At 32.5% G+C, this 24,639-nt stretch overlaps 1 long non-coding RNA gene across 1 annotated transcript in view; it reads left to right on the plus strand.

Moving 5' to 3' along the window:
* The window catches only part of LOC149838995 (uncharacterized), a 61,330-nt gene extending 37,554 nt beyond the window's left edge, over positions 1-23,776 (plus strand). The window contains exon 3 of the long non-coding RNA XR_016431456.1: positions 22,364-23,776. This is a non-coding gene — a long non-coding RNA (uncharacterized LOC149838995). The remainder of the gene's footprint in view (positions 1-22,363) is intronic.
* Positions 23,777-24,639: the final 863 nt, after the last annotated feature.

The following is a 24,639-nucleotide window of genomic DNA, read 5'->3' on the forward strand; positions in this document are numbered from 1 at the left end:
CATTTCTAGTTTTTTTGAAACCTTTGAAAATTTTACCTTTCACAAACATTTACAGATTTTTTAAAACTTTTGATGAATTTTGCGAATTTGATGAATTTTATAAGTTTTACAACTTTTGATAACATTTAGAAATTTTGAAAACCTTTTAGGAAATTTTCAAAAACTCTTCACATAGTTTTGCAAGTTGTTGTGAACATGCATAAATTGTTTCTAACTTTTGCAAACTACCTACCTTTCACAAAGTTTATAAATTTTAAATCATTGAAGCAAATTTGCAAATTCTATGAATTTCACAAATTTTACAACTTTCAATTCAATATAAGTTTTAAATTTTTTTGGCTTTTGACAGTATTTAAAACCTTTACAAACTCCACTTATTTTAACATGTTATTTAAAATATTTTAGATTTTTGCCAACTTGTGAACGCTTCAGAAGCTTCAAAAATTTCATGAATTTCACGAATTTCACACCTTTTACGACTTCAAATTTTTTACAAGTATTTAGTGAACTATCGCAACAATTTTAGAAAATTTTGTCAATGTTTTGCAACCTTCATGAAGTTTCACAATTTTTTGCGAATTATTTACGAATTTCATTAAAATTTCTAGAAATTGGCACAATTTTTTGGAAGTTTTCAGAAGCTTATTCAAAAACTGAAAAAACTTTATTAAAATCTACAAAATTTTATGAATATTTGCTATTTTTTTTTTGAAATTTTGACAATTGTTTGAAAAACTTATGCACTTTCTAAACCTTTCACAAAATTTGACAAACCTATTAAATTTCACTCATGTTTGTGTATTTCTATAAATTTTTGACAAATTGCAAAAGTTTTGGAAAATTTTGTCAATGTTTTGCAACCTTCATGAAGCTTCACAAATTTTTGCGAACTATTTACGAATTTTATTAAAATTTCTAGAAATTGGCACAAATTTTTGCAAGCATTTGACAAACTTATTCAAAAATTGAAAAATCTTTGTTAAGATCTACAAGCTTACGGATATTTGAGAAATTTTCAGAAATTTTGTCAATTGTTTGTAAATTTTATGCACTTTCTAAAACTTTCACAAAATTTGACAAATCTATTAAATTTCGTGATGTTTCTGTAAAATTTTGACAATTTTTTGTTAATTTTTCTAGATTTTTATAACCTTTTTATAGATTTTTTTATTTCGTAAATTTGTAAGAATAAATTTTCAAGTCTTGCAAATTTTTATGTATTAGTGTAAATGCCTTTCACAAACTTTCATTAAATTTTGTTAGTGTTTTACACAAACTTTTATGTACTTGTTATAAATCTTTGACAAACTCTCACAAATTTTCATCAAGTTTTACGAACATTTAATGATCTTTTGCAATAGTTCTAGAAAAATTTGCCAACATTTCACAAACTTTTATATCTATACTTTGTGTAATTTTCTGAATACTTCTTATAAAACTTTCACAAACTTTTCCAAACCATTATTAAGTTTCAGAAGATTTTGTCATTGTTTTGCAACCTTTATAAAGTAACACAATAACACAATTTTTTGCAATGTTTTCGCAAAATTTTGTGAACTCTTACAAAATTTTGGTGTTCTGCAAATTCTCTTGTATTTTTTATAAATCGTTAACAAAATTTCACATGCTTTTACAAATTTCAGTTTCTAAAACTTCGTAAAATTTTCACAAACATCTGTCGACTTTTCTTCTATGATTTGTAAGTATTTTACGAAGCTTTACATAATTTTGAAAATGGTTTGCAATTTTTTTGTGCTTTTTATGAACTTTTTGTTCGATTTCAGAGATGCACCAGAACCAATCAACAGAGAAGAAGAAGAAGAAGACACAGAGATTGGTGCTGGCTGAACCTGTCACGTTTTCCAAAGAATAGACGTGACCTATTTCCTTCACTTTATATAGAGGTTACAATATTTTCAATGGACATAACTGTCCTATAATACAAAATAATAACAAATATGCCCTAATAAACACGCCCCATACAATCCAGTCAATGTTACAATTTATAGTTTGGATCTGGATCAGACCTTAATATGATTCAATCCATCATCACAACAGCTTTATACTTTCGTACAAACTTTCATAAACCTTGATTAAGGTCTACAATTTTTTTGTGAATATTCTCACAAATGAAGTTTGGTGAGCAAAAAATACCGGTGGATGATTCTTTCAAATATTTGGGATCTATCATTCAAAAGTATGGAGAAATTGATGGAGATGTAAATCATAGGATAAAGGTTGGGTGGATGAAATGGAAGAGTGCAACTGGAGTGTTGTGCGATCGTAGAATGCCATTGCGGTTGAAGGAAAAGTTTTATAGGACGACTATTAGGCCCACTTTACTATATGGTACGGAATGTTGGGCTGCCAAGAGACATCATATTCAAAAAATGAGTGTAGCTGAGATGCGTATGCTGAGATGGATGTGTGGAAATACAATAAAAGATAAGATTCAGAACAAGGAGATACGTAAGAAGGTAGGCGTTGCACCCATTGAAAATAAGATGAGAGAGAATCGTTTACGGTGGTTTGGACATATTCGACGAAGGCCTAATGATGCTCCAGTTAGAAGGATGGAGAAATGGGAAAATATATTAGTTAAAAGAGGTCGGGGTAGGCCTAGGAAGACATGGATGGAGGTGATAGGAAAGGATATGAATGCTTTGAACCTCACCGAGGACATGGCATTGGATAGAAATGAATGGAGGAGAAGGATTCATGTGGAAGACCCAGAATGATTTTCTTTGTTGGTTCATATCGCCGACCCCAATTGTTTTGGGATGAAGGCGTAGTTGTTGTATTCTCACAAATTTTTGTCAATTATTTTGAAAATTTAATACACGTTTTATAAATGTTTCACATATTTAACAAACTGTTAGGAACTTTTGCAATATTATTCAATTTTTTGACTTTGTGTGTTTTTTTTTTTCAAATTTTACATACTTTTCATACATTTGTTCATTTTTGTAAAATTCTTAGAATTTTTTTTCATTAGTAAGTTTTTGCAAAATTTTTAGGCAACTTTCCTAATGTCTTGCAAATTTTTATGTAAATATCCTTTAAAAACTTTACAATCTTTAGAATATTCATAACATTTTGCCAATGTTGTGCAAATTCTTATGTGCCTTTGATAAACCTTCTAGAAACACTTGCACAAACTTTAATAAGTTTCAAAATATTTTACCAACTTTGAATAAACTAGAAAATCTTCCTAAAGTTTCATAAGTCTTTATGTACTTTTTGTAAACCTTTCACAAACCTTCCTAAAGTTTGTCAATTCTTTTTGAAGTTAAGCAAATCTTGCACAAAATTTGTCAAATTTATATACTTGTTGATTTTTGATAAACGTTCACAACCTTACAACCTTTTATGAAGTTTCCCAAACATTTATGAACTTTTTCAAAAGTTTTAGACAATTTTTCCATCCTCCCACAAAATGGTATATCAATACTTTGTAAAATTTTAATGTACTTCTTCCAAGGCTTTCACAAGCTTTTTCAAGTATTTATTAAGTTTTAGAAAATTTGGTCAATGCTTTGCAATTTATTTGAAGTTTTACATAATTTTGCAAACTATTTCTAAATATCAATGAAAATTTCAAAAATTGTGCATAATTTTTACAGTTTTTCTTTTGTAAACTTTCATAAAACTTTTGCATACTCTTTCACAAAATTTTACAAAATTTGTGCATAACTTTTACAATTTTTTTTAATGCTTTGAAAATTTTATTATTTTTTTATAAGCCTTTGACAAACATTCACATACCTTCATAAGGTTTCAGAAAGTTTGCCTTTGACAAACATTCACATGCCTTCATAAAGTTTCACAAACTTCCCCAAACTTTCCAAATCTTTATTAAAAAAATTTCAATTTTTTATCAATTGGAAACTTTTGCAGCATTTGACATTTTTTACAACATTTATCTGCTTTTGAAAACTTCAGGCAGATTATTTGAATTTCACAATTTTTTCATAAACTTTTGTGAAGATTTGAAACTATTTCAAATTTCGTAAACTTCTAGTGAGCCTTTGTGAACATTTTCGATATATTATTTTGAACTTTTGCAAACTTACAAATTTTACAAATTTTACAGTTTTTGACTAGTTTTACAAATTTAAAAAATCTGATCGATTTTTGAAATTTTACAGTGTTTCACAAACTTTACAAATTTTGACGCATCTTAAAAGTTCCAAAAACTTTTGTGAACATTTTCAAATTATTCCATACTTTTACAATCTTTACAAATTTTACAAGTTTTGTCAAATTTATGTTGTATTTTTATACGTTTGATTGAATTTTACAAATTTCACAATTTTTGTGAGCATTTATAAAGTTTTGTAAACTATATGATAAATTTGCAAACTTTACAACCAAATTTTACAACTTTTGAGAAATTTTATGAATTTTAGAGACTCTTAACTAGACTTTTGGAATGTTTATAGGCTATTTCAAAATTTTGTGAATTTTACCTTTCAAAACCTTACCATCTTTTATAGATTTACAATTTTTGACAAATTTCACAAAATTTTCTTGCACTTTTTAAATGTTTTTGAACTATTGCAAATTGTAAAAGTTTTGCAACTTTTGGTAAATTTTCACAACGTTTAGAACTGATGACAAAATTGTAATTACAACTTTTAACAAACTTTGACGTTCAAAATTTTATTATCAACTTTCAGGAACATTTTTAGAGTTTATGTTAGATTTTTTTTTGCCAATTCTGAACTTTCAACTTTTCACAATTTTTACAAGTTTTTGGGGGACTTTCTGAACATTTTTAAATTATGTTGATTTTTCGCAAACTTTAGAACCTTTAGCAAAATTCGATTTTTTTATTAATTTCATAAATATTGCATTTTTAGTAAACTTATTCAATTTTACATTTTTTCACAAATTTGACAATTTTCACTAATTTTTTGTGAGCTTTTGTAAAAAATTTTAAACTATTTTTAAACTTTTGGAAAACTTTGTAACCTTTCATTAACTTTATCAAAGTTTGCAATTCTAGACAAGATTTTTAACTTTTATCAACTTTTGACAAAATCTATAAACTGCACATTTTTATGAGCTTTTGGGAATATTATGAAGAATTTTCGCAAATTTACATTGTTAAGGTGGAAGATAAAGAAGTCAGAAAGAACCATTTTAACATCTTAGCAACAAAAAGTATAATAGTTTTGGTAACCGTTTTAGTGATGGGATGAATGTTATAATTATGTAAATGATATCTATTATTGTGATATTGAAAACTTTATTAAGGGTGTCTCAAGACGCCCCATCATGCAATCCCTTTTTCTATTGCACTCTTAGGGTGTGACAGAAATACAGGGGAAAAACACCCAAACTGAGATTAAGTGTCATAAAATCTGGTGTTTGTTTGGGCGTGTACGGAGGAGATTGAAATGGTATGATACAAATTTTGGTGCTCTCTCTTTTGATGCTAGTGCTAGCAAGAAGATTTTTCAGTGCACCATCATTGGTTTCTACATGGAAAAATCAGAGTTTAAATGTAGTGCAATTATTTATTTATTAGTTGCTAGTTGTATAGTGGTCTTTATGTAGCTAATGATATTGATTGAAGAGGTTGTTCTTTTTAGTGTGTATTGCCCTCAACAAGAGAAATTGAGAAGACATGGGCAAATTTTTGAAACTTTCAGAAGTTCTATTTTGATAGTTTTGTGGTTCCACTAATTATTGATACTGAAATATTTTACATAATTCACAACGATGTTATAACCTTTTTCCTACATGATGTTAATAAACTGCAATTTTTATGGTCAAGAGACAAAAATAGAAAGTGATTAGGAAATCTGAGCACAAGAGTGCCTAATCAGTTAATTGATGTGAAGTAAAATGCACAGATTAAGATCTGTGAACTTCGTCTTGTAATGGTTTTCCTAGTGTTGTGCATGGTAATCATGAATTTTTCAAAGATTTCATTACGAATGTTACAAAATTTTCGGGGAACAAATTTTATAATTTTTGATGAGATTTTGTCGACTTTTATTATTTCATGAAACTTTAGTTTCATGATTCTAAATTTTGTGGACTTTTATGATCTTCACGAGCAGTGTTGTTTAAGTACCTACTCCTAGAGCGTTAAGCGTATACAATGTTTCAGTTTTTTTGATAAAAAATGTGAAAACCTTAGTTCCAAGCCCTATTAAAAATTAAAACTCTTTAGAGCTTGTGCAAACATTAAAACACATCACGAACTTTAAAAATTTCACAACTTTTTCAGAAATTATACTAATTTAATATATTTTCCAATGAAATATTTTATTTCACTGTTTCTGATAAATTATTTGAAAAACTTTTGAGCACTATTTTGAAAATTTTCAAACTTTACAAACTTTACAAACTTTCACAAATATAAATTTGTTTCCAAATTTTGACCAATTTTTACACGTTTTAAGAAATTTACAAATTTAATAAGTTCTTTGTGAGCTTTCTAAACATTTCTAGTTTTTTTGAAACCTTTGAAAATTTTACCTTTCACAAACATTTACAGATTTTTTTAAAACTTTTGATGAATTTTGCGAATTTGATGAATTTTATAAGTTTTACAACTTTTGATAACATTTAGAAATTTTGAAAACCTTTTAGGAAATTTTCAAAAACTCTTCACATAGTTTTGCAAGTTGTTGTGAACATGCATAAATTGTTTCTAACTTTTGCAAACTACCTACCTTTCACAAAGTTTATAAATTTTAAATCATTGAAGCAAATTTGCAAATTTTATGAATTTCACAAATTTTACAACTTTCAATTCAATATAAGTTTTAAATTTTTTTGGCTTTTGACAGTATTTAAAACCTTTACAAACTCCACTTATTTTAACATATTATTTAAAATATTTTAGATTTTTGCCAATTTGTGAACGCTTCAGAAGCTTCAAAAATTTCATGAATTTCACGAATTTCACACCTTTTACGACTTCAAATTTTTTACAAGTATTTAGTGAACTATCGCAACAATTTTAGAAAATTTTGTCAATGTTTTGCAACCTTCATGAAGTTTCACAATTTTTTGCGAATTATTTACGAATTTCATTAAAATTTCTAGAAATTGGCACAATTTTTTGGAAGTTTTCAGAAGCTTATTCAAAAATTGAAAAAAACTTTATTAAAATCTACAAAATTTTATGAATATTTGTAATTTTTTTTTGAAATTTTGACAATTGTTTGAAAAATTTATGCACTTTCTAAACCTTTCACAAAATTTGACAAACCTATTAAATTTCACTCATGTTTGTGTATTTCTATAAATTTTTGACAAATTGCAAAAGTTTTGGAAAATTTTGTCAATGTTTTGCAACCTTCATGAAGCTTCACAAATTTTTGCGAACTATTTACGAATTTTATTAAAATTTCTAGAAATTGGCACAAATTTTTGCAAGCATTTGACAAACTTATTCAAAAATTGAAAAATCTTTGTTAAGATCTACAAGCTTACGGATATTTGAGAAATTTTCAGAAATTTTGTCAATTGTTTGTAAATTTTATGCACTTTCTAAAACTTTCACAAAATTTGACAAATCTATTAAATTTCGTGATGTTTCTGTAAAATTTTGACAATTTTTTGTTAATTTTTCTAGATTTTTATAACCTTTTTATAGATTTTTTTATTTCGTAAATTTGTAAGAATAAATTTTCAAGTCTTGCAAATTTTTATGTATTAGTGTAAATGCCTTTCACAAACTTTCATTAAATTTTGTTAGTGTTTTACACAAACTTTTATGTACTTGTTATAAATCTTTGACAAACTCTCACAAATTTTCATCAAGTTTTACGAACATTTAATGATCTTTTGCAATAGTTCTAGAAAAATTTGCCAACATTTCACAAACTTTTATATCTATACTTTGTGTAATTTTCTGAATACTTCTTATAAAACTTTCACAAACTTTTCCAAACCATTATTAAGTTTCAGAAGATTTTGTCATTGTTTTGCAACCTTTATAAAGTAACACAATAACACAATTTTTTGCAATGTTTTCGCAAAATTTTGTGAACTCTTACAAAATTTTGGTGTTCTGCAAATTCTCTTGTATTTTTTATAAATCGTTAACAAAATTTCACATGCTTTTACAAATTTCAGTTTCTAAAACTTCGTAAAATTTTCACAAACATCTGTCGACTTTTCTTCTATGATTTGTAAGTATTTTACGAAGCTTTACATAATTTTGAAAATGGTTTGCAATTTTTTTGTGCTTTTTATGAACTTTTTGTTCGATTTCAGAGATGCACCAGAACCAATCAACAGAGAAGAAGAAGAAGAAGACACAGAGATTGGTGCTGGCTGAACCTGTCACGTTTTCCAAAGAATAGACGTGACCTATTTCCTTCACTTTATATAGAGGTTACAATATTTTCAATGGACATAACTGTCCTATAATACAAAATAATAACAAATATGCCCTAATAAACACGCCCCATACAATCCAGTCAATGTTACAATTTATAGTTTGGATCTGGATCAGACCTTAATATGATTCAATCCATCATCACAACAGCTTTATACTTTCGTACAAACTTTCATAAACCTTGATTAAGGTCTACAATTTTTTTGTGAATATTCTCACAAATGAAGTTTGGTGAGCAAAAAATACCGGTGGATGATTCTTTCAAATATTTGGGATCTATCATTCAAAAGTATGGAGAAATTGATGGAGATGTAAATCATAGGATAAAGGTTGGGTGGATGAAATGGAAGAGTGCAACTGGAGTGTTGTGCGATCGTAGAATGCCATTGCGGTTGAAGGAAAAGTTTTATAGGACGACTATTAGGCCCACTTTACTATATGGTACGGAATGTTGGGCTGCCAAGAGACATCATATTCAAAAAATGAGTGTAGCTGAGATGCGTATGCTGAGATGGATGTGTGGAAATACAATAAAAGATAAGATTCAGAACAAGGAGATACGTAAGAAGGTAGGCGTTGCACCCATTGAAAATAAGATGAGAGAGAATCGTTTACGGTGGTTTGGACATATTCGACGAAGGCCTAATGATGCTCCAGTTAGAAGGATGGAGAAATGGGAAAATATATTAGTTAAAAGAGGTCGGGGTAGGCCTAGGAAGACATGGATGGAGGTGATAGGAAAGGATATGAATGCTTTGAACCTCACCGAGGACATGGCATTGGATAGAAATGAATGGAGGAGAAGGATTCATGTGGAAGACCCAGAATGATTTTCTTTGTTGGTTCATATCGCCGACCCCAATTGTTTTGGGATGAAGGCGTAGTTGTTGTATTCTCACAAATTTTTGTCAATTATTTTGAAAATTTAATACACGTTTTATAAATGTTTCACATATTTAACAAACTGTTAGGAACTTTTGCAATATTATTCAATTTTTTGACTTTGTGTGTTTTTTTTTTTCAAATTTTACATACTTTTCATACATTTGTTCATTTTTGTAAAATTCTTAGAATTTTTTTTCATTAGTAAGTTTTTGCAAAATTTTTAGGCAACTTTCCTAATGTCTTGCAAATTTTTATGTAAATATCCTTTAAAAACTTTACAATCTTTAGAATATTCATAACATTTTGCCAATGTTGTGCAAATTCTTATGTGCCTTTGATAAACCTTCTAGAAACACTTGCACAAACTTTAATAAGTTTCAAAATATTTTACCAACTTTGAATAAACTAGAAAATCTTCCTAAAGTTTCATAAGTCTTTATGTACTTTTTGTAAACCTTTCACAAACCTTCCTAAAGTTTGTCAATTCTTTTTGAAGTTAAGCAAATCTTGCACAAAATTTGTCAAATTTATATACTTGTTGATTTTTGATAAACGTTCACAACCTTACAACCTTTTATGAAGTTTCCCAAACATTTATGAACTTTTTCAAAAGTTTTAGACAATTTTTCCATCCTCCCACAAAATGGTATATCAATACTTTGTAAAATTTTAATGTACTTCTTCCAAGGCTTTCACAAGCTTTTTCAAGTATTTATTAAGTTTTAGAAAATTTGGTCAATGCTTTGCAATTTATTTGAAGTTTTACATAATTTTGCAAACTATTTCTAAATATCAATGAAAATTTCAAAAATTGTGCATAATTTTTACAGTTTTTCTTTTGTAAACTTTCATAAAACTTTTGCATACTCTTTCACAAAATTTTACAAAATTTGTGCATAACTTTTACAATTTTTTTTAATGCTTTGAAAATTTTATTATTTTTTTATAAGCCTTTGACAAACATTCACATACCTTCATAAGGTTTCAGAAAGTTTGCCTTTGACAAACATTCACATGCCTTCATAAAGTTTCACAAACTTCCCCAAACTTTCCAAATCTTTATTAAAAAAATTTCAATTTTTTATCAATTGGAAACTTTTGCAGCATTTGACATTTTTTACAACATTTATCTGCTTTTGAAAACTTCAGGCAGATTATTTGAATTTCACAATTTTTTCATAAACTTTTGTGAAGATTTGAAACTATTTCAAATTTCGTAAACTTCTAGTGAGCCTTTGTGAACATTTTCGATATATTATTTTGAACTTTTGCAAACTTACAAATTTTACAAATTTTACAGTTTTTGACTAGTTTTACAAATTTAAAAAATCTGATCGATTTTTGAAATTTTACAGTGTTTCACAAACTTTACAAATTTTGACGCATCTTAAAAGTTCCAAAAACTTTTGTGAACATTTTCAAATTATTCCATACTTTTACAATCTTTACAAATTTTACAAGTTTTGTCAAATTTATGTTGTATTTTTATACGTTTGATTGAATTTTACAAATTTCACAATTTTTGTGAGCATTTATAAAGTTTTGTAAACTATATGATAAATTTGCAAACTTTACAACCAAATTTTACAACTTTTGAGAAATTTTATGAATTTTAGAGACTCTTAACTAGACTTTTGGAATGTTTATAGGCTATTTCAAAATTTTGTGAATTTTACCTTTCAAAACCTTACCATCTTTTATAGATTTACAATTTTTGACAAATTTCACAAAATTTTCTTGCACTTTTTAAATGTTTTTGAACTATTGCAAATTGTAAAAGTTTTGCAACTTTTGGTAAATTTTCACAACGTTTAGAACTGATGACAAAATTGTAATTACAACTTTTAACAAACTTTGACGTTCAAAATTTTATTATCAACTTTCAGGAACATTTTTAGAGTTTATGTTAGATTTTTTTTTGCCAATTCTGAACTTTCAACTTTTCACAATTTTTACAAGTTTTTGGGGGACTTTCTGAACATTTTTAAATTATGTTGATTTTTCGCAAACTTTAGAACCTTTAGCAAAATTCGATTTTTTTATTAATTTCATAAATATTGCATTTTTAGTAAACTTATTCAATTTTACATTTTTTCACAAATTTGACAATTTTCACTAATTTTTTGTGAGCTTTTGTAAAAAATTTTAAACTATTTTTAAACTTTTGGAAAACTTTGTAACCTTTCATTAACTTTATCAAAGTTTGCAATTCTAGACAAGATTTTTAACTTTTATCAACTTTTGACAAAATCTATAAACTGCACATTTTTATGAGCTTTTGGGAATATTATGAAGAATTTTCGCAAATTTACATTGTTAAGGTGGAAGATAAAGAAGTCAGAAAGAACCATTTTAACATCTTAGCAACAAAAAGTATAATAGTTTTGGTAACCGTTTTAGTGATGGGATGAATGTTATAATTATGTAAATGATATCTATTATTGTGATATTGAAAACTTTATTAAGGGTGTCTCAAGACGCCCCATCATGCAATCCCTTTTTCTATTGCACTCTTAGGGTGTGACAGAAATACAGGGGAAAAACACCCAAACTGAGATTAAGTGTCATAAAATCTGGTGTTTGTTTGGGCGTGTACGGAGGAGATTGAAATGGTATGATACAAATTTTGGTGCTCTCTCTTTTGATGCTAGTGCTAGCAAGAAGATTTTTCAGTGCACCATCATTGGTTTCTACATGGAAAAATCAGAGTTTAAATGTAGTGCAATTATTTATTTATTAGTTGCTAGTTGTATAGTGGTCTTTATGTAGCTAATGATATTGATTGAAGAGGTTGTTCTTTTTAGTGTGTATTGCCCTCAACAAGAGAAATTGAGAAGACATGGGCAAATTTTTGAAACTTTCAGAAGTTCTATTTTGATAGTTTTGTGGTTCCACTAATTATTGATACTGAAATATTTTACATAATTCACAACGATGTTATAACCTTTTTCCTACATGATGTTAATAAACTGCAATTTTTATGGTCAAGAGACAAAAATAGAAAGTGATTAGGAAATCTGAGCACAAGAGTGCCTAATCAGTTAATTGATGTGAAGTAAAATGCACAGATTAAGATCTGTGAACTTCGTCTTGTAATGGTTTTCCTAGTGTTGTGCATGGTAATCATGAATTTTTCAAAGATTTCATTACGAATGTTACAAAATTTTCGGGGAACAAATTTTATAATTTTTGATGAGATTTTGTCGACTTTTATTATTTCATGAAACTTTAGTTTCATGATTCTAAATTTTGTGGACTTTTATGATCTTCACGAGCAGTGTTGTTTAAGTACCTACTCCTAGAGCGTTAAGCGTATACAATGTTTCAGTTTTTTTGATAAAAAATGTGAAAACCTTAGTTCCAAGCCCTATTAAAAATTAAAACTCTTTAGAGCTTGTGCAAACATTAAAACACATCACGAACTTTAAAAATTTCACAACTTTTTCAGAAATTATACTAATTTAATATATTTTCCAATGAAATATTTTATTTCACTGTTTCTGATAAATTATTTGAAAAACTTTTGAGCACTATTTTGAAAATTTTCAAACTTTACAAACTTTACAAACTTTCACAAATATAAATTTGTTTCCAAATTTTGACCAATTTTTACACGTTTTAAGAAATTTACAAATTTAATAAGTTCTTTGTGAGCTTTCTAAACATTTCTAGTTTTTTTGAAACCTTTGAAAATTTTACCTTTCACAAACATTTACAGATTTTTTTAAAACTTTTGATGAATTTTGCGAATTTGATGAATTTTATAAGTTTTACAACTTTTGATAACATTTAGAAATTTTGAAAACCTTTTAGGAAATTTTCAAAAACTCTTCACATAGTTTTGCAAGTTGTTGTGAACATGCATAAATTGTTTCTAACTTTTGCAAACTACCTACCTTTCACAAAGTTTATAAATTTTAAATCATTGAAGCAAATTTGCAAATTTTATGAATTTCACAAATTTTACAACTTTCAATTCAATATAAGTTTTAAATTTTTTTGGCTTTTGACAGTATTTAAAACCTTTACAAACTCCACTTATTTTAACATATTATTTAAAATATTTTAGATTTTTGCCAATTTGTGAACGCTTCAGAAGCTTCAAAAATTTCATGAATTTCACGAATTTCACACCTTTTACGACTTCAAATTTTTTACAAGTATTTAGTGAACTATCGCAACAATTTTAGAAAATTTTGTCAATGTTTTGCAACCTTCATGAAGTTTCACAATTTTTTGCGAATTATTTACGAATTTCATTAAAATTTCTAGAAATTGGCACAATTTTTTGGAAGTTTTCAGAAGCTTATTCAAAAATTGAAAAAAACTTTATTAAAATCTACAAAATTTTATGAATATTTGTAATTTTTTTTTGAAATTTTGACAATTGTTTGAAAAATTTATGCACTTTCTAAACCTTTCACAAAATTTGACAAACCTATTAAATTTCACTCATGTTTGTGTATTTCTATAAATTTTTGACAAATTGCAAAAGTTTTGGAAAATTTTGTCAATGTTTTGCAACCTTCATGAAGCTTCACAAATTTTTGCGAACTATTTACGAATTTTATTAAAATTTCTAGAAATTGGCACAAATTTTTGCAAGCATTTGACAAACTTATTCAAAAATTGAAAAATCTTTGTTAAGATCTACAAGCTTACGGATATTTGAGAAATTTTCAGAAATTTTGTCAATTGTTTGTAAATTTTATGCACTTTCTAAAACTTTCACAAAATTTGACAAATCTATTAAATTTCGTGATGTTTCTGTAAAATTTTGACAATTTTTTGTTAATTTTTCTAGATTTTTATAACCTTTTTATAGATTTTTTTATTTCGTAAATTTGTAAGAATAAATTTTCAAGTCTTGCAAATTTTTATGTATTAGTGTAAATGCCTTTCACAAACTTTCATTAAATTTTGTTAGTGTTTTACACAAACTTTTATGTACTTGTTATAAATCTTTGACAAACTCTCACAAATTTTCATCAAGTTTTACGAACATTTAATGATCTTTTGCAATAGTTCTAGAAAAATTTGCCAACATTTCACAAACTTTTATATCTATACTTTGTGTAATTTTCTGAATACTTCTTATAAAACTTTCACAAACTTTTCCAAACCATTATTAAGTTTCAGAAGATTTTGTCATTGTTTTGCAACCTTTATAAAGTAACACAATAACACAATTTTTTGCAATGTTTTCGCAAAATTTTGTGAACTCTTACAAAATTTTGGTGTTCTGCAAATTCTCTTGTATTTTTTATAAATCGTTAACAAAATTTCACATGCTTTTACAAATTTCAGTTTCTAAAACTTCGTAAAATTTTCACAAACATCTGTCGACTTTTCTTCTATGATTTGTAAGTATTTTACGAAGCTTTACATAATTTTGAAAATGGTTTGCAATTTTTTTGTGCTTTTTATGAACTTTTTGTTCGATTTCAGAGATGCACCAGAACCAATCAACAGAGAAGAAGAAGAAGAAGACACAGAGATTGGTGCTGGCTGAACCTGTCACGTTTTCCAAAGAATAGACGTGACCTATTTCCTTCACTTTATATAGAGGTTACAATATTTTCAATGGACATAACTGTCCTATAATACAAAATAATAACAAATATGCCCTAATAAACACGCCCCATACAATCCAGTCAATGTTACAATTTATAGTTTGGATCTGGATCAGACCTTAATATGATTCAATCCATCATCACAACAGCTTTATACTTTCGTACAAACTTTCATAAACCTTGATTAAGGTCTACAATTTTTTTGTGAATATTCTCACAAATGAAGTTTGGTGAGCAAAAAATACCGGTGGATGATTCTTTCAAATATTTGGGATCTATCATTCAAAAGTATGGAGAAATTGATGGAGATGTAAATCATAGGATAAAGGTTGGGTGGATGAAATGGAAGAGTGCAACTGGAGTGTTGTGCGATCGTAGAATGCCATTGCGGTTGAAGGAAAAGTTTTATAGGACGACTATTAGGCCCACTTTACTATATGGTACGGAATGTTGGGCTGCCAAGAGACATCATATTCAAAAAATGAGTGTAGCTGAGATGCGTATGCTGAGATGGATGTGTGGAAATACAATAAAAGATAAGATTCAGAACAAGGAGATACGTAAGAAGGTAGGCGTTGCACCCATTGAAAATAAGATGAGAGAGAATCGTTTACGGTGGTTTGGACATATTCGACGAAGGCCTAATGATGCTCCAGTTAGAAGGATGGAGAAATGGGAAAATATATTAGTTAAAAGAGGTCGGGGTAGGCCTAGGAAGACATGGATGGAGGTGATAGGAAAGGATATGAATGCTTTGAACCTCACCGAGGACATGGCATTGGATAGAAATGAATGGAGGAGAAGGATTCATGTGGAAGACCCAGAATGATTTTCTTTGTTGGTTCATATCGCCGACCCCAATTGTTTTGGGATGAAGGCGTAGTTGTTGTATTCTCACAAATTTTTGTCAATTATTTTGAAAATTTAATACACGTTTTATAAATGTTTCACATATTTAACAAACTGTTAGGAACTTTTGCAATATTATTCAATTTTTTGACTTTGTGTGTTTTTTTTTTTCAAATTTTACATACTTTTCATACATTTGTTCATTTTTGTAAAATTCTTAGAATTTTTTTTCATTAGTAAGTTTTTGCAAAATTTTTAGGCAACTTTCCTAATGTCTTGCAAATTTTTATGTAAATATCCTTTAAAAACTTTACAATCTTTAGAATATTCATAACATTTTGCCAATGTTGTGCAAATTCTTATGTGCCTTTGATAAACCTTCTAGAAACACTTGCACAAACTTTAATAAGTTTCAAAATATTTTACCAACTTTGAATAAACTAGAAAATCTTCCTAAAGTTTCATAAGTCTTTATGTACTTTTTGTAAACCTTTCACAAACCTTCTAGAGATATCAGTGGCATCATCATCTTTCAGAATTAGAGATATAATTGCCAAGTGAGTTTGAATAGGCAATCTGGAGTTACAATAGAACTCATCAAACATGCTAATAACATCATGCTTGACACAAGACCAAAAAATTATGAAGAAATCCACATGAAACCCATCAAAACATGGAGCTTTTCACCCTGACAAACCTTTGATGGCCCTAAAAATCTCGTCTTCAGAGAACTTCATTTGCATAGATTTGGCTTGATCTTATTGAATCGACCCAACAAAAAACAGGATCAATGACACCCTCCGCGGTAAGCGAAACCGAGTATAAATCTTTAAAATTCTGAGTGAGCTAAAATAACGTGTTGATTAAAGTACGAAACACTCCCAATGGTGATTGATGGAACGACATTCCTCCTATGACGATGAGAAACATATGAGTAGAAAAATTTAGTATTACCGCTTACTGCTTGCACTACTTACCTGCTTGCACTGCTTATCGTTTGCACTACTTACCCGTTTGCACTACTTAACTGTTTGTACTGCTTATCTGTTTAACTGCATATCTGCTTTAAACTGCATAACCTGCTGAATTAAATGTACTTAATTCAATTTCATGTAGTCTCTCTTGTGCACCTACTAGTTTTTCGTGAAACTAACCCATTCTATGGGTATATGTGATGATTAGGTACACCACGGGCGATGGCGTGATTGCAAGATGACTTCAAGACTTCTTCTTCCTGCTCTTAGCTCACGTCCTGGACATTTTGGGTTTGTAACAAATTTTCCTTAGGATATCCGAATTTTGTGAGTTTTGGTTCTTTTAGCTAACGTGCCCAAAGTTGTCAGCTTGCCTTCTGAATTAACCAAAGAATAGTCTTCCGCTGATTTTATAAAAAAACTCTGAAGGAAAGAGATTTTCTCTAGTCTCTTGCCTGTTTTCTAAAAGGTTCGCAAGTTTGAAATTTTGGGGCGTTACAAAAACAAAATACTTTATAGATCCTTTAGTCATTACATAAGAAAAATCCCAGCGATGCTGGTTTACTACAAAAAAGAACTTATCCGTACTGGAGTTCGCAGACTCCCTTACAAAAACTGAACAAAATTGAGCAAGCACTATCTCCCTCCTAGGGACGCTCAAATTCCGAAGGTACTCCCTCTTATTTCCTGTGCGCCTAAACCTACGTTGAGGGGTGAAAGGGAGTGACTCATCGTCGGGAACCTCTACTTCGTACATCGACATTGAAGGCGTGTAGTCAAGTGAGCCCGAACCTCTCGTAGTCGAATCTGAAATGTTGATTGAAGAATCAACAACATATATTGGGGGTGCAGGGCCCTCCGGGATCACTAGGGGCAATGGCTGCTCGAGGACAGCCAAGGGTAGATCTAGCATATTCAGGTCTGGGATGACAACTTCAGCACAATCTTGGGCTGCAAAAGCCTTATCGTGCTCCTCTTTAAGGAGACAAGAGTCTAGGGTGTGCCCCAAATCTCCACATAAGACACACTGCACTAGGACCTCAATAGGACTATCACTCTCCGATGCTTCTGGTGTGACCTGTCGATTCACTTGAACTTGCGTAGGTGTATACCCACCCATCCAAGCATAGACCAAAGACCACGTTGCTGCCAACGATATCTTGAAGTCTGACGGTAGCGGACTACCCGTCTCGTCCGTAAAGGTCGGTGGGGGTGGGCGGCTAGCCCAATAATCCTCACAAGACACCCTACGTCCTCCCCTTTCTGCAAAGAGGCCCCTACTTCTTACCGAACGAGCACGCATTCTACGTGCACCTCTGCCGTGACAACCACTAGGACCAGCTGACAGATCCATCAGACAAGAGTACCGATCCAAGCAAAAACAATACTTTAATTTATCAAATTCAAAATTAAATGATAACAAAGGCCTACTTACAGTGCGATGGAATGCCCGATGGTCGAGGCTCAACCTTTCTCAACCTGGCTCTGATACCAAAAGTTGTAACGCCCCAAAAGTTCGACTTAAGACAATAAAATTTGAATAAAAATTCTTTTGAAGATCAGAGTTTGCAGCTAAGATAGTTAGTGATACAAAGGTTTTCAAATAAAGTACAAATCCAAACTTCTGAGTACGTTAGCCAAAAGATCTAGCAAAAACACATTTTCTAACTGAGCCAAACAGTGAACAAAAAAGATAGAAAATATCTTATCAGTAAAAAGGTTTAGTTTGTACAGAACAGTGGGGTCATCTACCCCAACAACAAAAGTACAAAACTCAAAGCGAAGTAGCCAGAATGCTGACAAGAAATGTGAGGCTTCGATCATGTAGCATTGCACCGCCGCCTATAAGGAGAGCCTACCTGTCACCTACACCCATAAAAAATGGGGTCACTCCTGTGAAAACTGGTAGGTGCGCAAAAAGAACAAGAAGAAGAACAACTAATCTAAAGCATGCTCATATCTAAGCAGATAGACTGGTGCAACAGGCAAAAAGCAAGTGACTAGCCAAGATTGTAGCAAAGCTAACATAAGTATCATTATGAGCATAACCAGTAGCAAGGTAAAACATGCAGTCAAGCTCAAGAGCAAAGAACTGTTGAGACATCACCAACGTGCCAATCTAATAATACAGTGAGCATGCCATGTTTTGTTCTGATTTTTAACTGACCATTGTGGGTACACATAATGTATGAAACGTAGAAACAACCAAGATCAATTCGGGGGTATATTATACTATGTATTTTATTATACCCCGAATGACTGACTGAGTCCGCTCCTAAGGGGACGACCAGTGGCCCAGAGAGTAAGTCCCCAAAGGCAAACATGGCCTAATGATGCATCCAACTTTTGCAGAAGTGTCGGGCGACTACCACCTAGGATGCTTACGGTAGCTCCATTTCCCCTACCTCCGACGACTGAGGAGGCCATACCTTTGCCCGTAATAGCCATTAATGACTTGTTCATCGGAGTCTTTGTACCATCCATCCTCTCCCTTGATGAACTATCCCGAACAAGTACGACGAGGGGTTTTTCTTCATCATCGCCTTGTTCTATATGCCCTGGTCTATTCGACCCACTCAAGCATTTTGCCTGTGAAGGCACATGATTATCATTTAGTGAAGTGTCCACAATTATGCTCTATCACATACCATGAGGTTTATCCACCTCGTGCTATTCATCGTAGCATCACATATCATCGCCAAGGGATGCGACCACGCTGATAGCCAAGGGCCATAAAGAGGCACCCAAAACAAGCTCAAACCTATCAACATTCTCGAGAGAAACCTGAGCAATAGAAACAATAGCATAATCACAATTTACATGGCACATGCAAGAAATAAAACAACAAGAGCGTAAACAAGCAAGTCAAGAACAAGGCCAAGACGCATAAAGCGCGGAGCAACAGAAAGTAAAGTGCTGAAAAGTAAACAGCCAAGGCGCATAAAGCGCGGGGCGACAAAAAGTAAGTGCTGAAAAGTAAACAGCCAAGGCACATAAAGCGTGGGGCGACAAAAAGTAAGTGTTAAAAAGTAAACACCCAAGGCGCATTAAGCGCGAGGCGACAGAAAGTAAAGTACTGGAAAGTAAACAGGACAAGGATCGCGAAACCACGTTCTTGAGTTAAAAGACAAAAAGTAAAGCCTAGGCATATAAAGTGCGACGACAACAGAAAGTAAAGTGCTGAATAGATAAAGATGACAAGGATTACGAAACCACGTCCTTGAGTTAAAGAACGTACATATATAAATTATATGTATACGTATATAATCGTCTTCTTGTTCGATTATCTTTCTTTAGTTTAGTTTTGTTCATACAAGGTCCTTTTACGCAACTTTCCCCTACCTTGGGGGGTTGCGAGTTCCTGGACGCCTGCGGGCATAAGTGCGAACGATCTTGGGCCACGGGACACGAGTGCCCTCTGTCGTGCAACCTGTAATCGTAAAAAGTTTAGCGTGAAAGCAAAAGTCAAAAAACGGGTTCGGTTAATACCTGCAACAGTACCGGACCACCCAGACAGGAGCTCCCTACGAGAAGACAGTGGAGGGAGCACGATGAGGGGGAGAGGAGAAGCAGAGCCTCCTGTCAACAAGAAAGAAGAGACAGGAGGAATGAAGCCCCCTGTCGACACAACAGATGGCAAGGGGAGTCCCCTGCCCTGCCAACAACTAAAGAGGGACAGGGGGGAAACAGAGCTCCCTGTCGAACAACAGATGGCAGGGGGCTCTGCCCCTCCTGCCGACAAACGAAGAACATACAGGGGGAACAGATACCCCTGTCGAACAACAGGTGGCAGGGGGCTCCGCCCCCCTGCCGACAACCAAAAAGGGACAGGGGGAATAGAGCCCCTTGTCAAAACAAGAGGTGGTAGGGGGCTCCGCCCCCTGCCGGCAAACCAAGAGGGACAGGGGGACTGAGCCCCCTTTCAAAACAAGAGGTGGCAGGGGGCTTCGCCTCCCTACCGGCAAACACAGGGGGACGGATCCCCCTGTCAAAGCAAGACAGATGGCAGGGGGCTTCGCTTCCCTGCCAGCAAAGAAAGAGGAAACAAGTGGAGTAGAGTCCCCCTGTCGACACAATGAATCGGCAGGGGGATCCACCCCCTTGCCGGCACGAAAAAGGGAACAGGGGGGGAGCGGAGTCCCCCTGTCGACAAAGGGAATGGCAGGGGGAGCGGAACGCCCTGCCGACACGGCGAGACGAGAAAGAGGGGTTTTACCTGGGGGCTACCGGCGATGACTCCGGTGTCATCGGTAGGTGCAGAGGTAAAAGGGGTGGCGGCGTGGACGTTGGCCGAGGTCGTTGAAACGTAAGGTGGAGGCGGTGGGTCGCTGGCGTCCACGCTTCAGAGAAAGGAAGGAGGGTGGTCGGCGGCTTCAGTCGCCGATGCTTCCCTCAGAGGGTGAGATGGTCGACGGTGGCATTCGCCGACAACTGCGGCCACAGGGAATGAGAGGAGGAAGAAGGCGGGAGGCGCAGAGAGGAGAGAGAACGGGCGAGGGCATTAGCCCCTTGCCCGAGGCGCCTGTGCCTTTTTAAAAGGCACAGGCTTCTCGAATACTCGAGAAGCCGGATCTGGGCTGGGCTTGGATCCGACACCACAGATCGACCGAGGCACGTGTCCGACACATGCCTAGCGCCTGTCCGACACATGTCAGACTCGATTTTTTTAAGTGGCCTTTACACATATTGTGTAATATAAATAAATGTCTAAGCTACAGTTTGGTTGGTGGATTTTATCAGATATATTCCTAATTGAGGTCTGAAAATTTTGGAAATAAAAAAACAATGCACGAAAATTTTTGGAAATAAATCATAACAGATATGAATTGGATTCTCATTCAAGCATGAGTATGCCTTTTGTTTTGGGCCTATATGGATGATGGAGTTCAGAAATATACACAGTTCGATGGATTTGGTTTAATATGTTGCCCTAAAACAGGTTTGAGAGACAGAAAAGTGAACTGATGTATAACTAACTTGACATTCATTTTGCATATGATTTTTGTTTTAGGCACACATCACTGTTCAGATTTGGGTTTGGTGGCTCAAGTTGAACTGAACAGCAATTGGAGGTTCAACTATGAAACAAGTTGAGCAAGAAGCACTTTGCACATACTCTGTCTGGATTTATGATATTTTAGGATCAGGTTTAATATAGAAAAGAACAAAGTTAGACGCATGTTTTGTACTAAAGATTCTTGTTTCACTTATGATGTATACAAATAATCACATCCATTAGACTGCTATGACGATTTATATGTACTTTGTGTATCTAATTATGCATGTGCTTCTGTATAGGTATAAAATTAAATGATATCGTTGTTACACATATAGTAAGTAGTAATCCTTTTCTTGTTTTTATCTGATTATAAGGTGAATATGACATAAAATACACAGTACATTAGCTTAGTGCATGTTTATGCCATCCATACATGCATAAGCATATTTTATCTAAGAAATGGTGCTTAAAAAGGAATCACTAGGGACAAATGTAAAGTTTTAGGGTATAGGAAAGTATGTTGATCATTCTTCACTTGACCCCTCTAACTCCTCTTGTCAGCAATAGCTGTCTTGTGTGATTGAGCCTCATTTTTCGTTAAGATATAATATACTAATTGCTAATCGTGTCTTCCTGTTCTCTTGATTTGATATGGTATCACCCCTGAGAAGCAGAAAAGTGATTTCTGTTTTCTTTTTTTTGGCAAACACTTTAATAGAAGCTGATATCAATAAAAGGCTTATCATGAGGTGTATGCTACACTGGGTGCTGCGGAAAGAACTTATATCTTCTTTGATTTGCATCCCCATATGAAACTTAGGGCTTTGACGCAAAATTGAAAATCTAAAGACATTTTGTGAAATTTGTCTTATTTTAGAGGTTATTCGGTATTTCGTTATTTCTTTTGGTATGTATCATAAAGTTCTCTAAACTTATTTCTGTTTGAAGTGTTTTTTTGTTTTGTTTGTTACCTGAGATTGCTTTTTGTCCAAGTTAATTTTGTCAGCAGTTCCAGTTTAATAGATGTAGGAAGTGAGCAGTCTCAAGTTCTAAATCTATGTGAACAGTAAAGCCAGTTGCTAAGGAAAAGGTACAATAAATACTATCTGAAATAGTGAAGGGTGCTTGGTAATTACCTGGATATCAGATATAGATAAACTGTCAGACTTGTTGAACTTTGAGAAGTTACATATTCAAACATAACTATACACAAATGCCCACACACCTACACAAACAGATAAAGTGAGGAGATTAAAAATTTCTTTAGCAAAAATAGAGAAAATGGACAGATAATGAAGTACCATATGATGAGAGAAAGGAAGAAAAGAAAAAGTGAACATGCTCACAAATGTTTAATGAAGGATTGAACAATACTTTTTTGTCAAGTGCAGGATGAAAAGCTATGTTGAACTCTAAAAAAATGAATAAGTACATGACAAAAAATAGAAAGTAGGTAGTATGTGCTTATGTAGTCCCAGCCACTGGCACAAAGTTTAAAAAAATTATGCTTGACATCATGACAGTCTATTTAAAGTCATTTTAACTTCGGAAGTATAAAGTTAATTTGCAAGATCTCTAAATCTGCCATGTAATGTTGCAACTTTACATGCACAACCAGGTCAGCTCATCAATAAATAATAATCAAAGATTATGAAGCCAAAAGTTCAACTGATATCATGTGGGTCGTACTATTTGTACCATAATATGAAACTGATTACTATGTTCCAATGGTTAATAAACTTAGACAAAAACCTCACCTTTGATCAAGAATTCACTATTAATAAGGCACAAAATAAATTTAATGCATGCTCAAAGGGTTGCCCATGGCTGGCGAACATGATTGTACCATTTTACGTCAACATGGAAAACTCATGTTGGGATCAGCAGGAACTGATGGATCTTACATGTCGAATAGAGATGATTAAGACGAAAAAAGGAAAACTATCTTATTTATATCAAATTTTCATCAGGTCTGATAACTGATAAGATTCAAAGAAAAGGTGAGCCACTCAGTTTAGCGAAAGTGCCAAAAAATCATCTTGGTTTGTGAGGAATAATCCACTATTATTTGAGGATATCAAGTTACAACCCACTAATCAACATTGGTGCTTGGGCGAATAAGTTATACCACCCATGGGTGCTTTCATCTGGCAGTCTTTCAAGTTATTGGGTTCTATTATGCAGGCTTACAGCATGTGTTCTATCACATAGCTAGGTGGATCTCATAAATCAAATCACCCTGATGCAAATATACCAAAAGCGTTTTTCTTCTCTAACTTAGCTCTTTTCATCTATGTTCCTAGTTTTACAACAAAACCTACTCATGTTACAGATTTGAGTGTTTAATAATGATTTTTTTTCATTGGTATCAGGAAAGTCAAAATTTACTTAGGAGAGAGAGAGAGATTCATCATTCAACATTACCAAAATACATTCAACATAATATTGGATAAGAGAGGAACATAGGAGTCATACAACCACAATCTAGATGGTGACCGTGCATAGTTTAGAGTATAAGCAGATCCACCCCCCCGTCTCTACTATGTAATTTAAGAGCCAGACATAACCCGTTGGTGAAGCCTTCCAAAATCGAATTGGATGCTCTTGAAAAAGATGTCGTTTCTTTCGGTCCAGATCACCCACCGTGCTGAAAACAATCATACATGCCACAATAATCTCCCTTTTTTTTGTTGTAAACTCATGGGACCAAGCAAGAGGTCCCGAATAACGGAACTCGGTCGAGTTTGAACAGACGGTGCACCCCAAGTTTGAAAAAACAGGTCTAGAACGATCGGGCAAAACCAAAATAGGTGAGTCGTGTCCTCTACTGCCTTCTCGCAAAGAACACATACTGGGAAATTGAAGCCCCTCTTTTTTTACACTAATTTGTGTTTTAACACGATCCAGAGCCTGTAGCGCCCCAAAATTTCAAACTTGCGAACCTTTCAAAAAACAGGCAAGATACTAGAAAAAATCTTTTTCCTTCAGAGTTTG

Source organism: Nuphar pumila, chromosome 4 (assembly GCF_984573655.1).
Source record: "Nuphar pumila chromosome 4, dmNupPumi1.hap1.1, whole genome shotgun sequence".
NCBI lineage: Eukaryota > Viridiplantae > Streptophyta > Magnoliopsida > Nymphaeales > Nymphaeaceae > Nuphar > Nuphar pumila.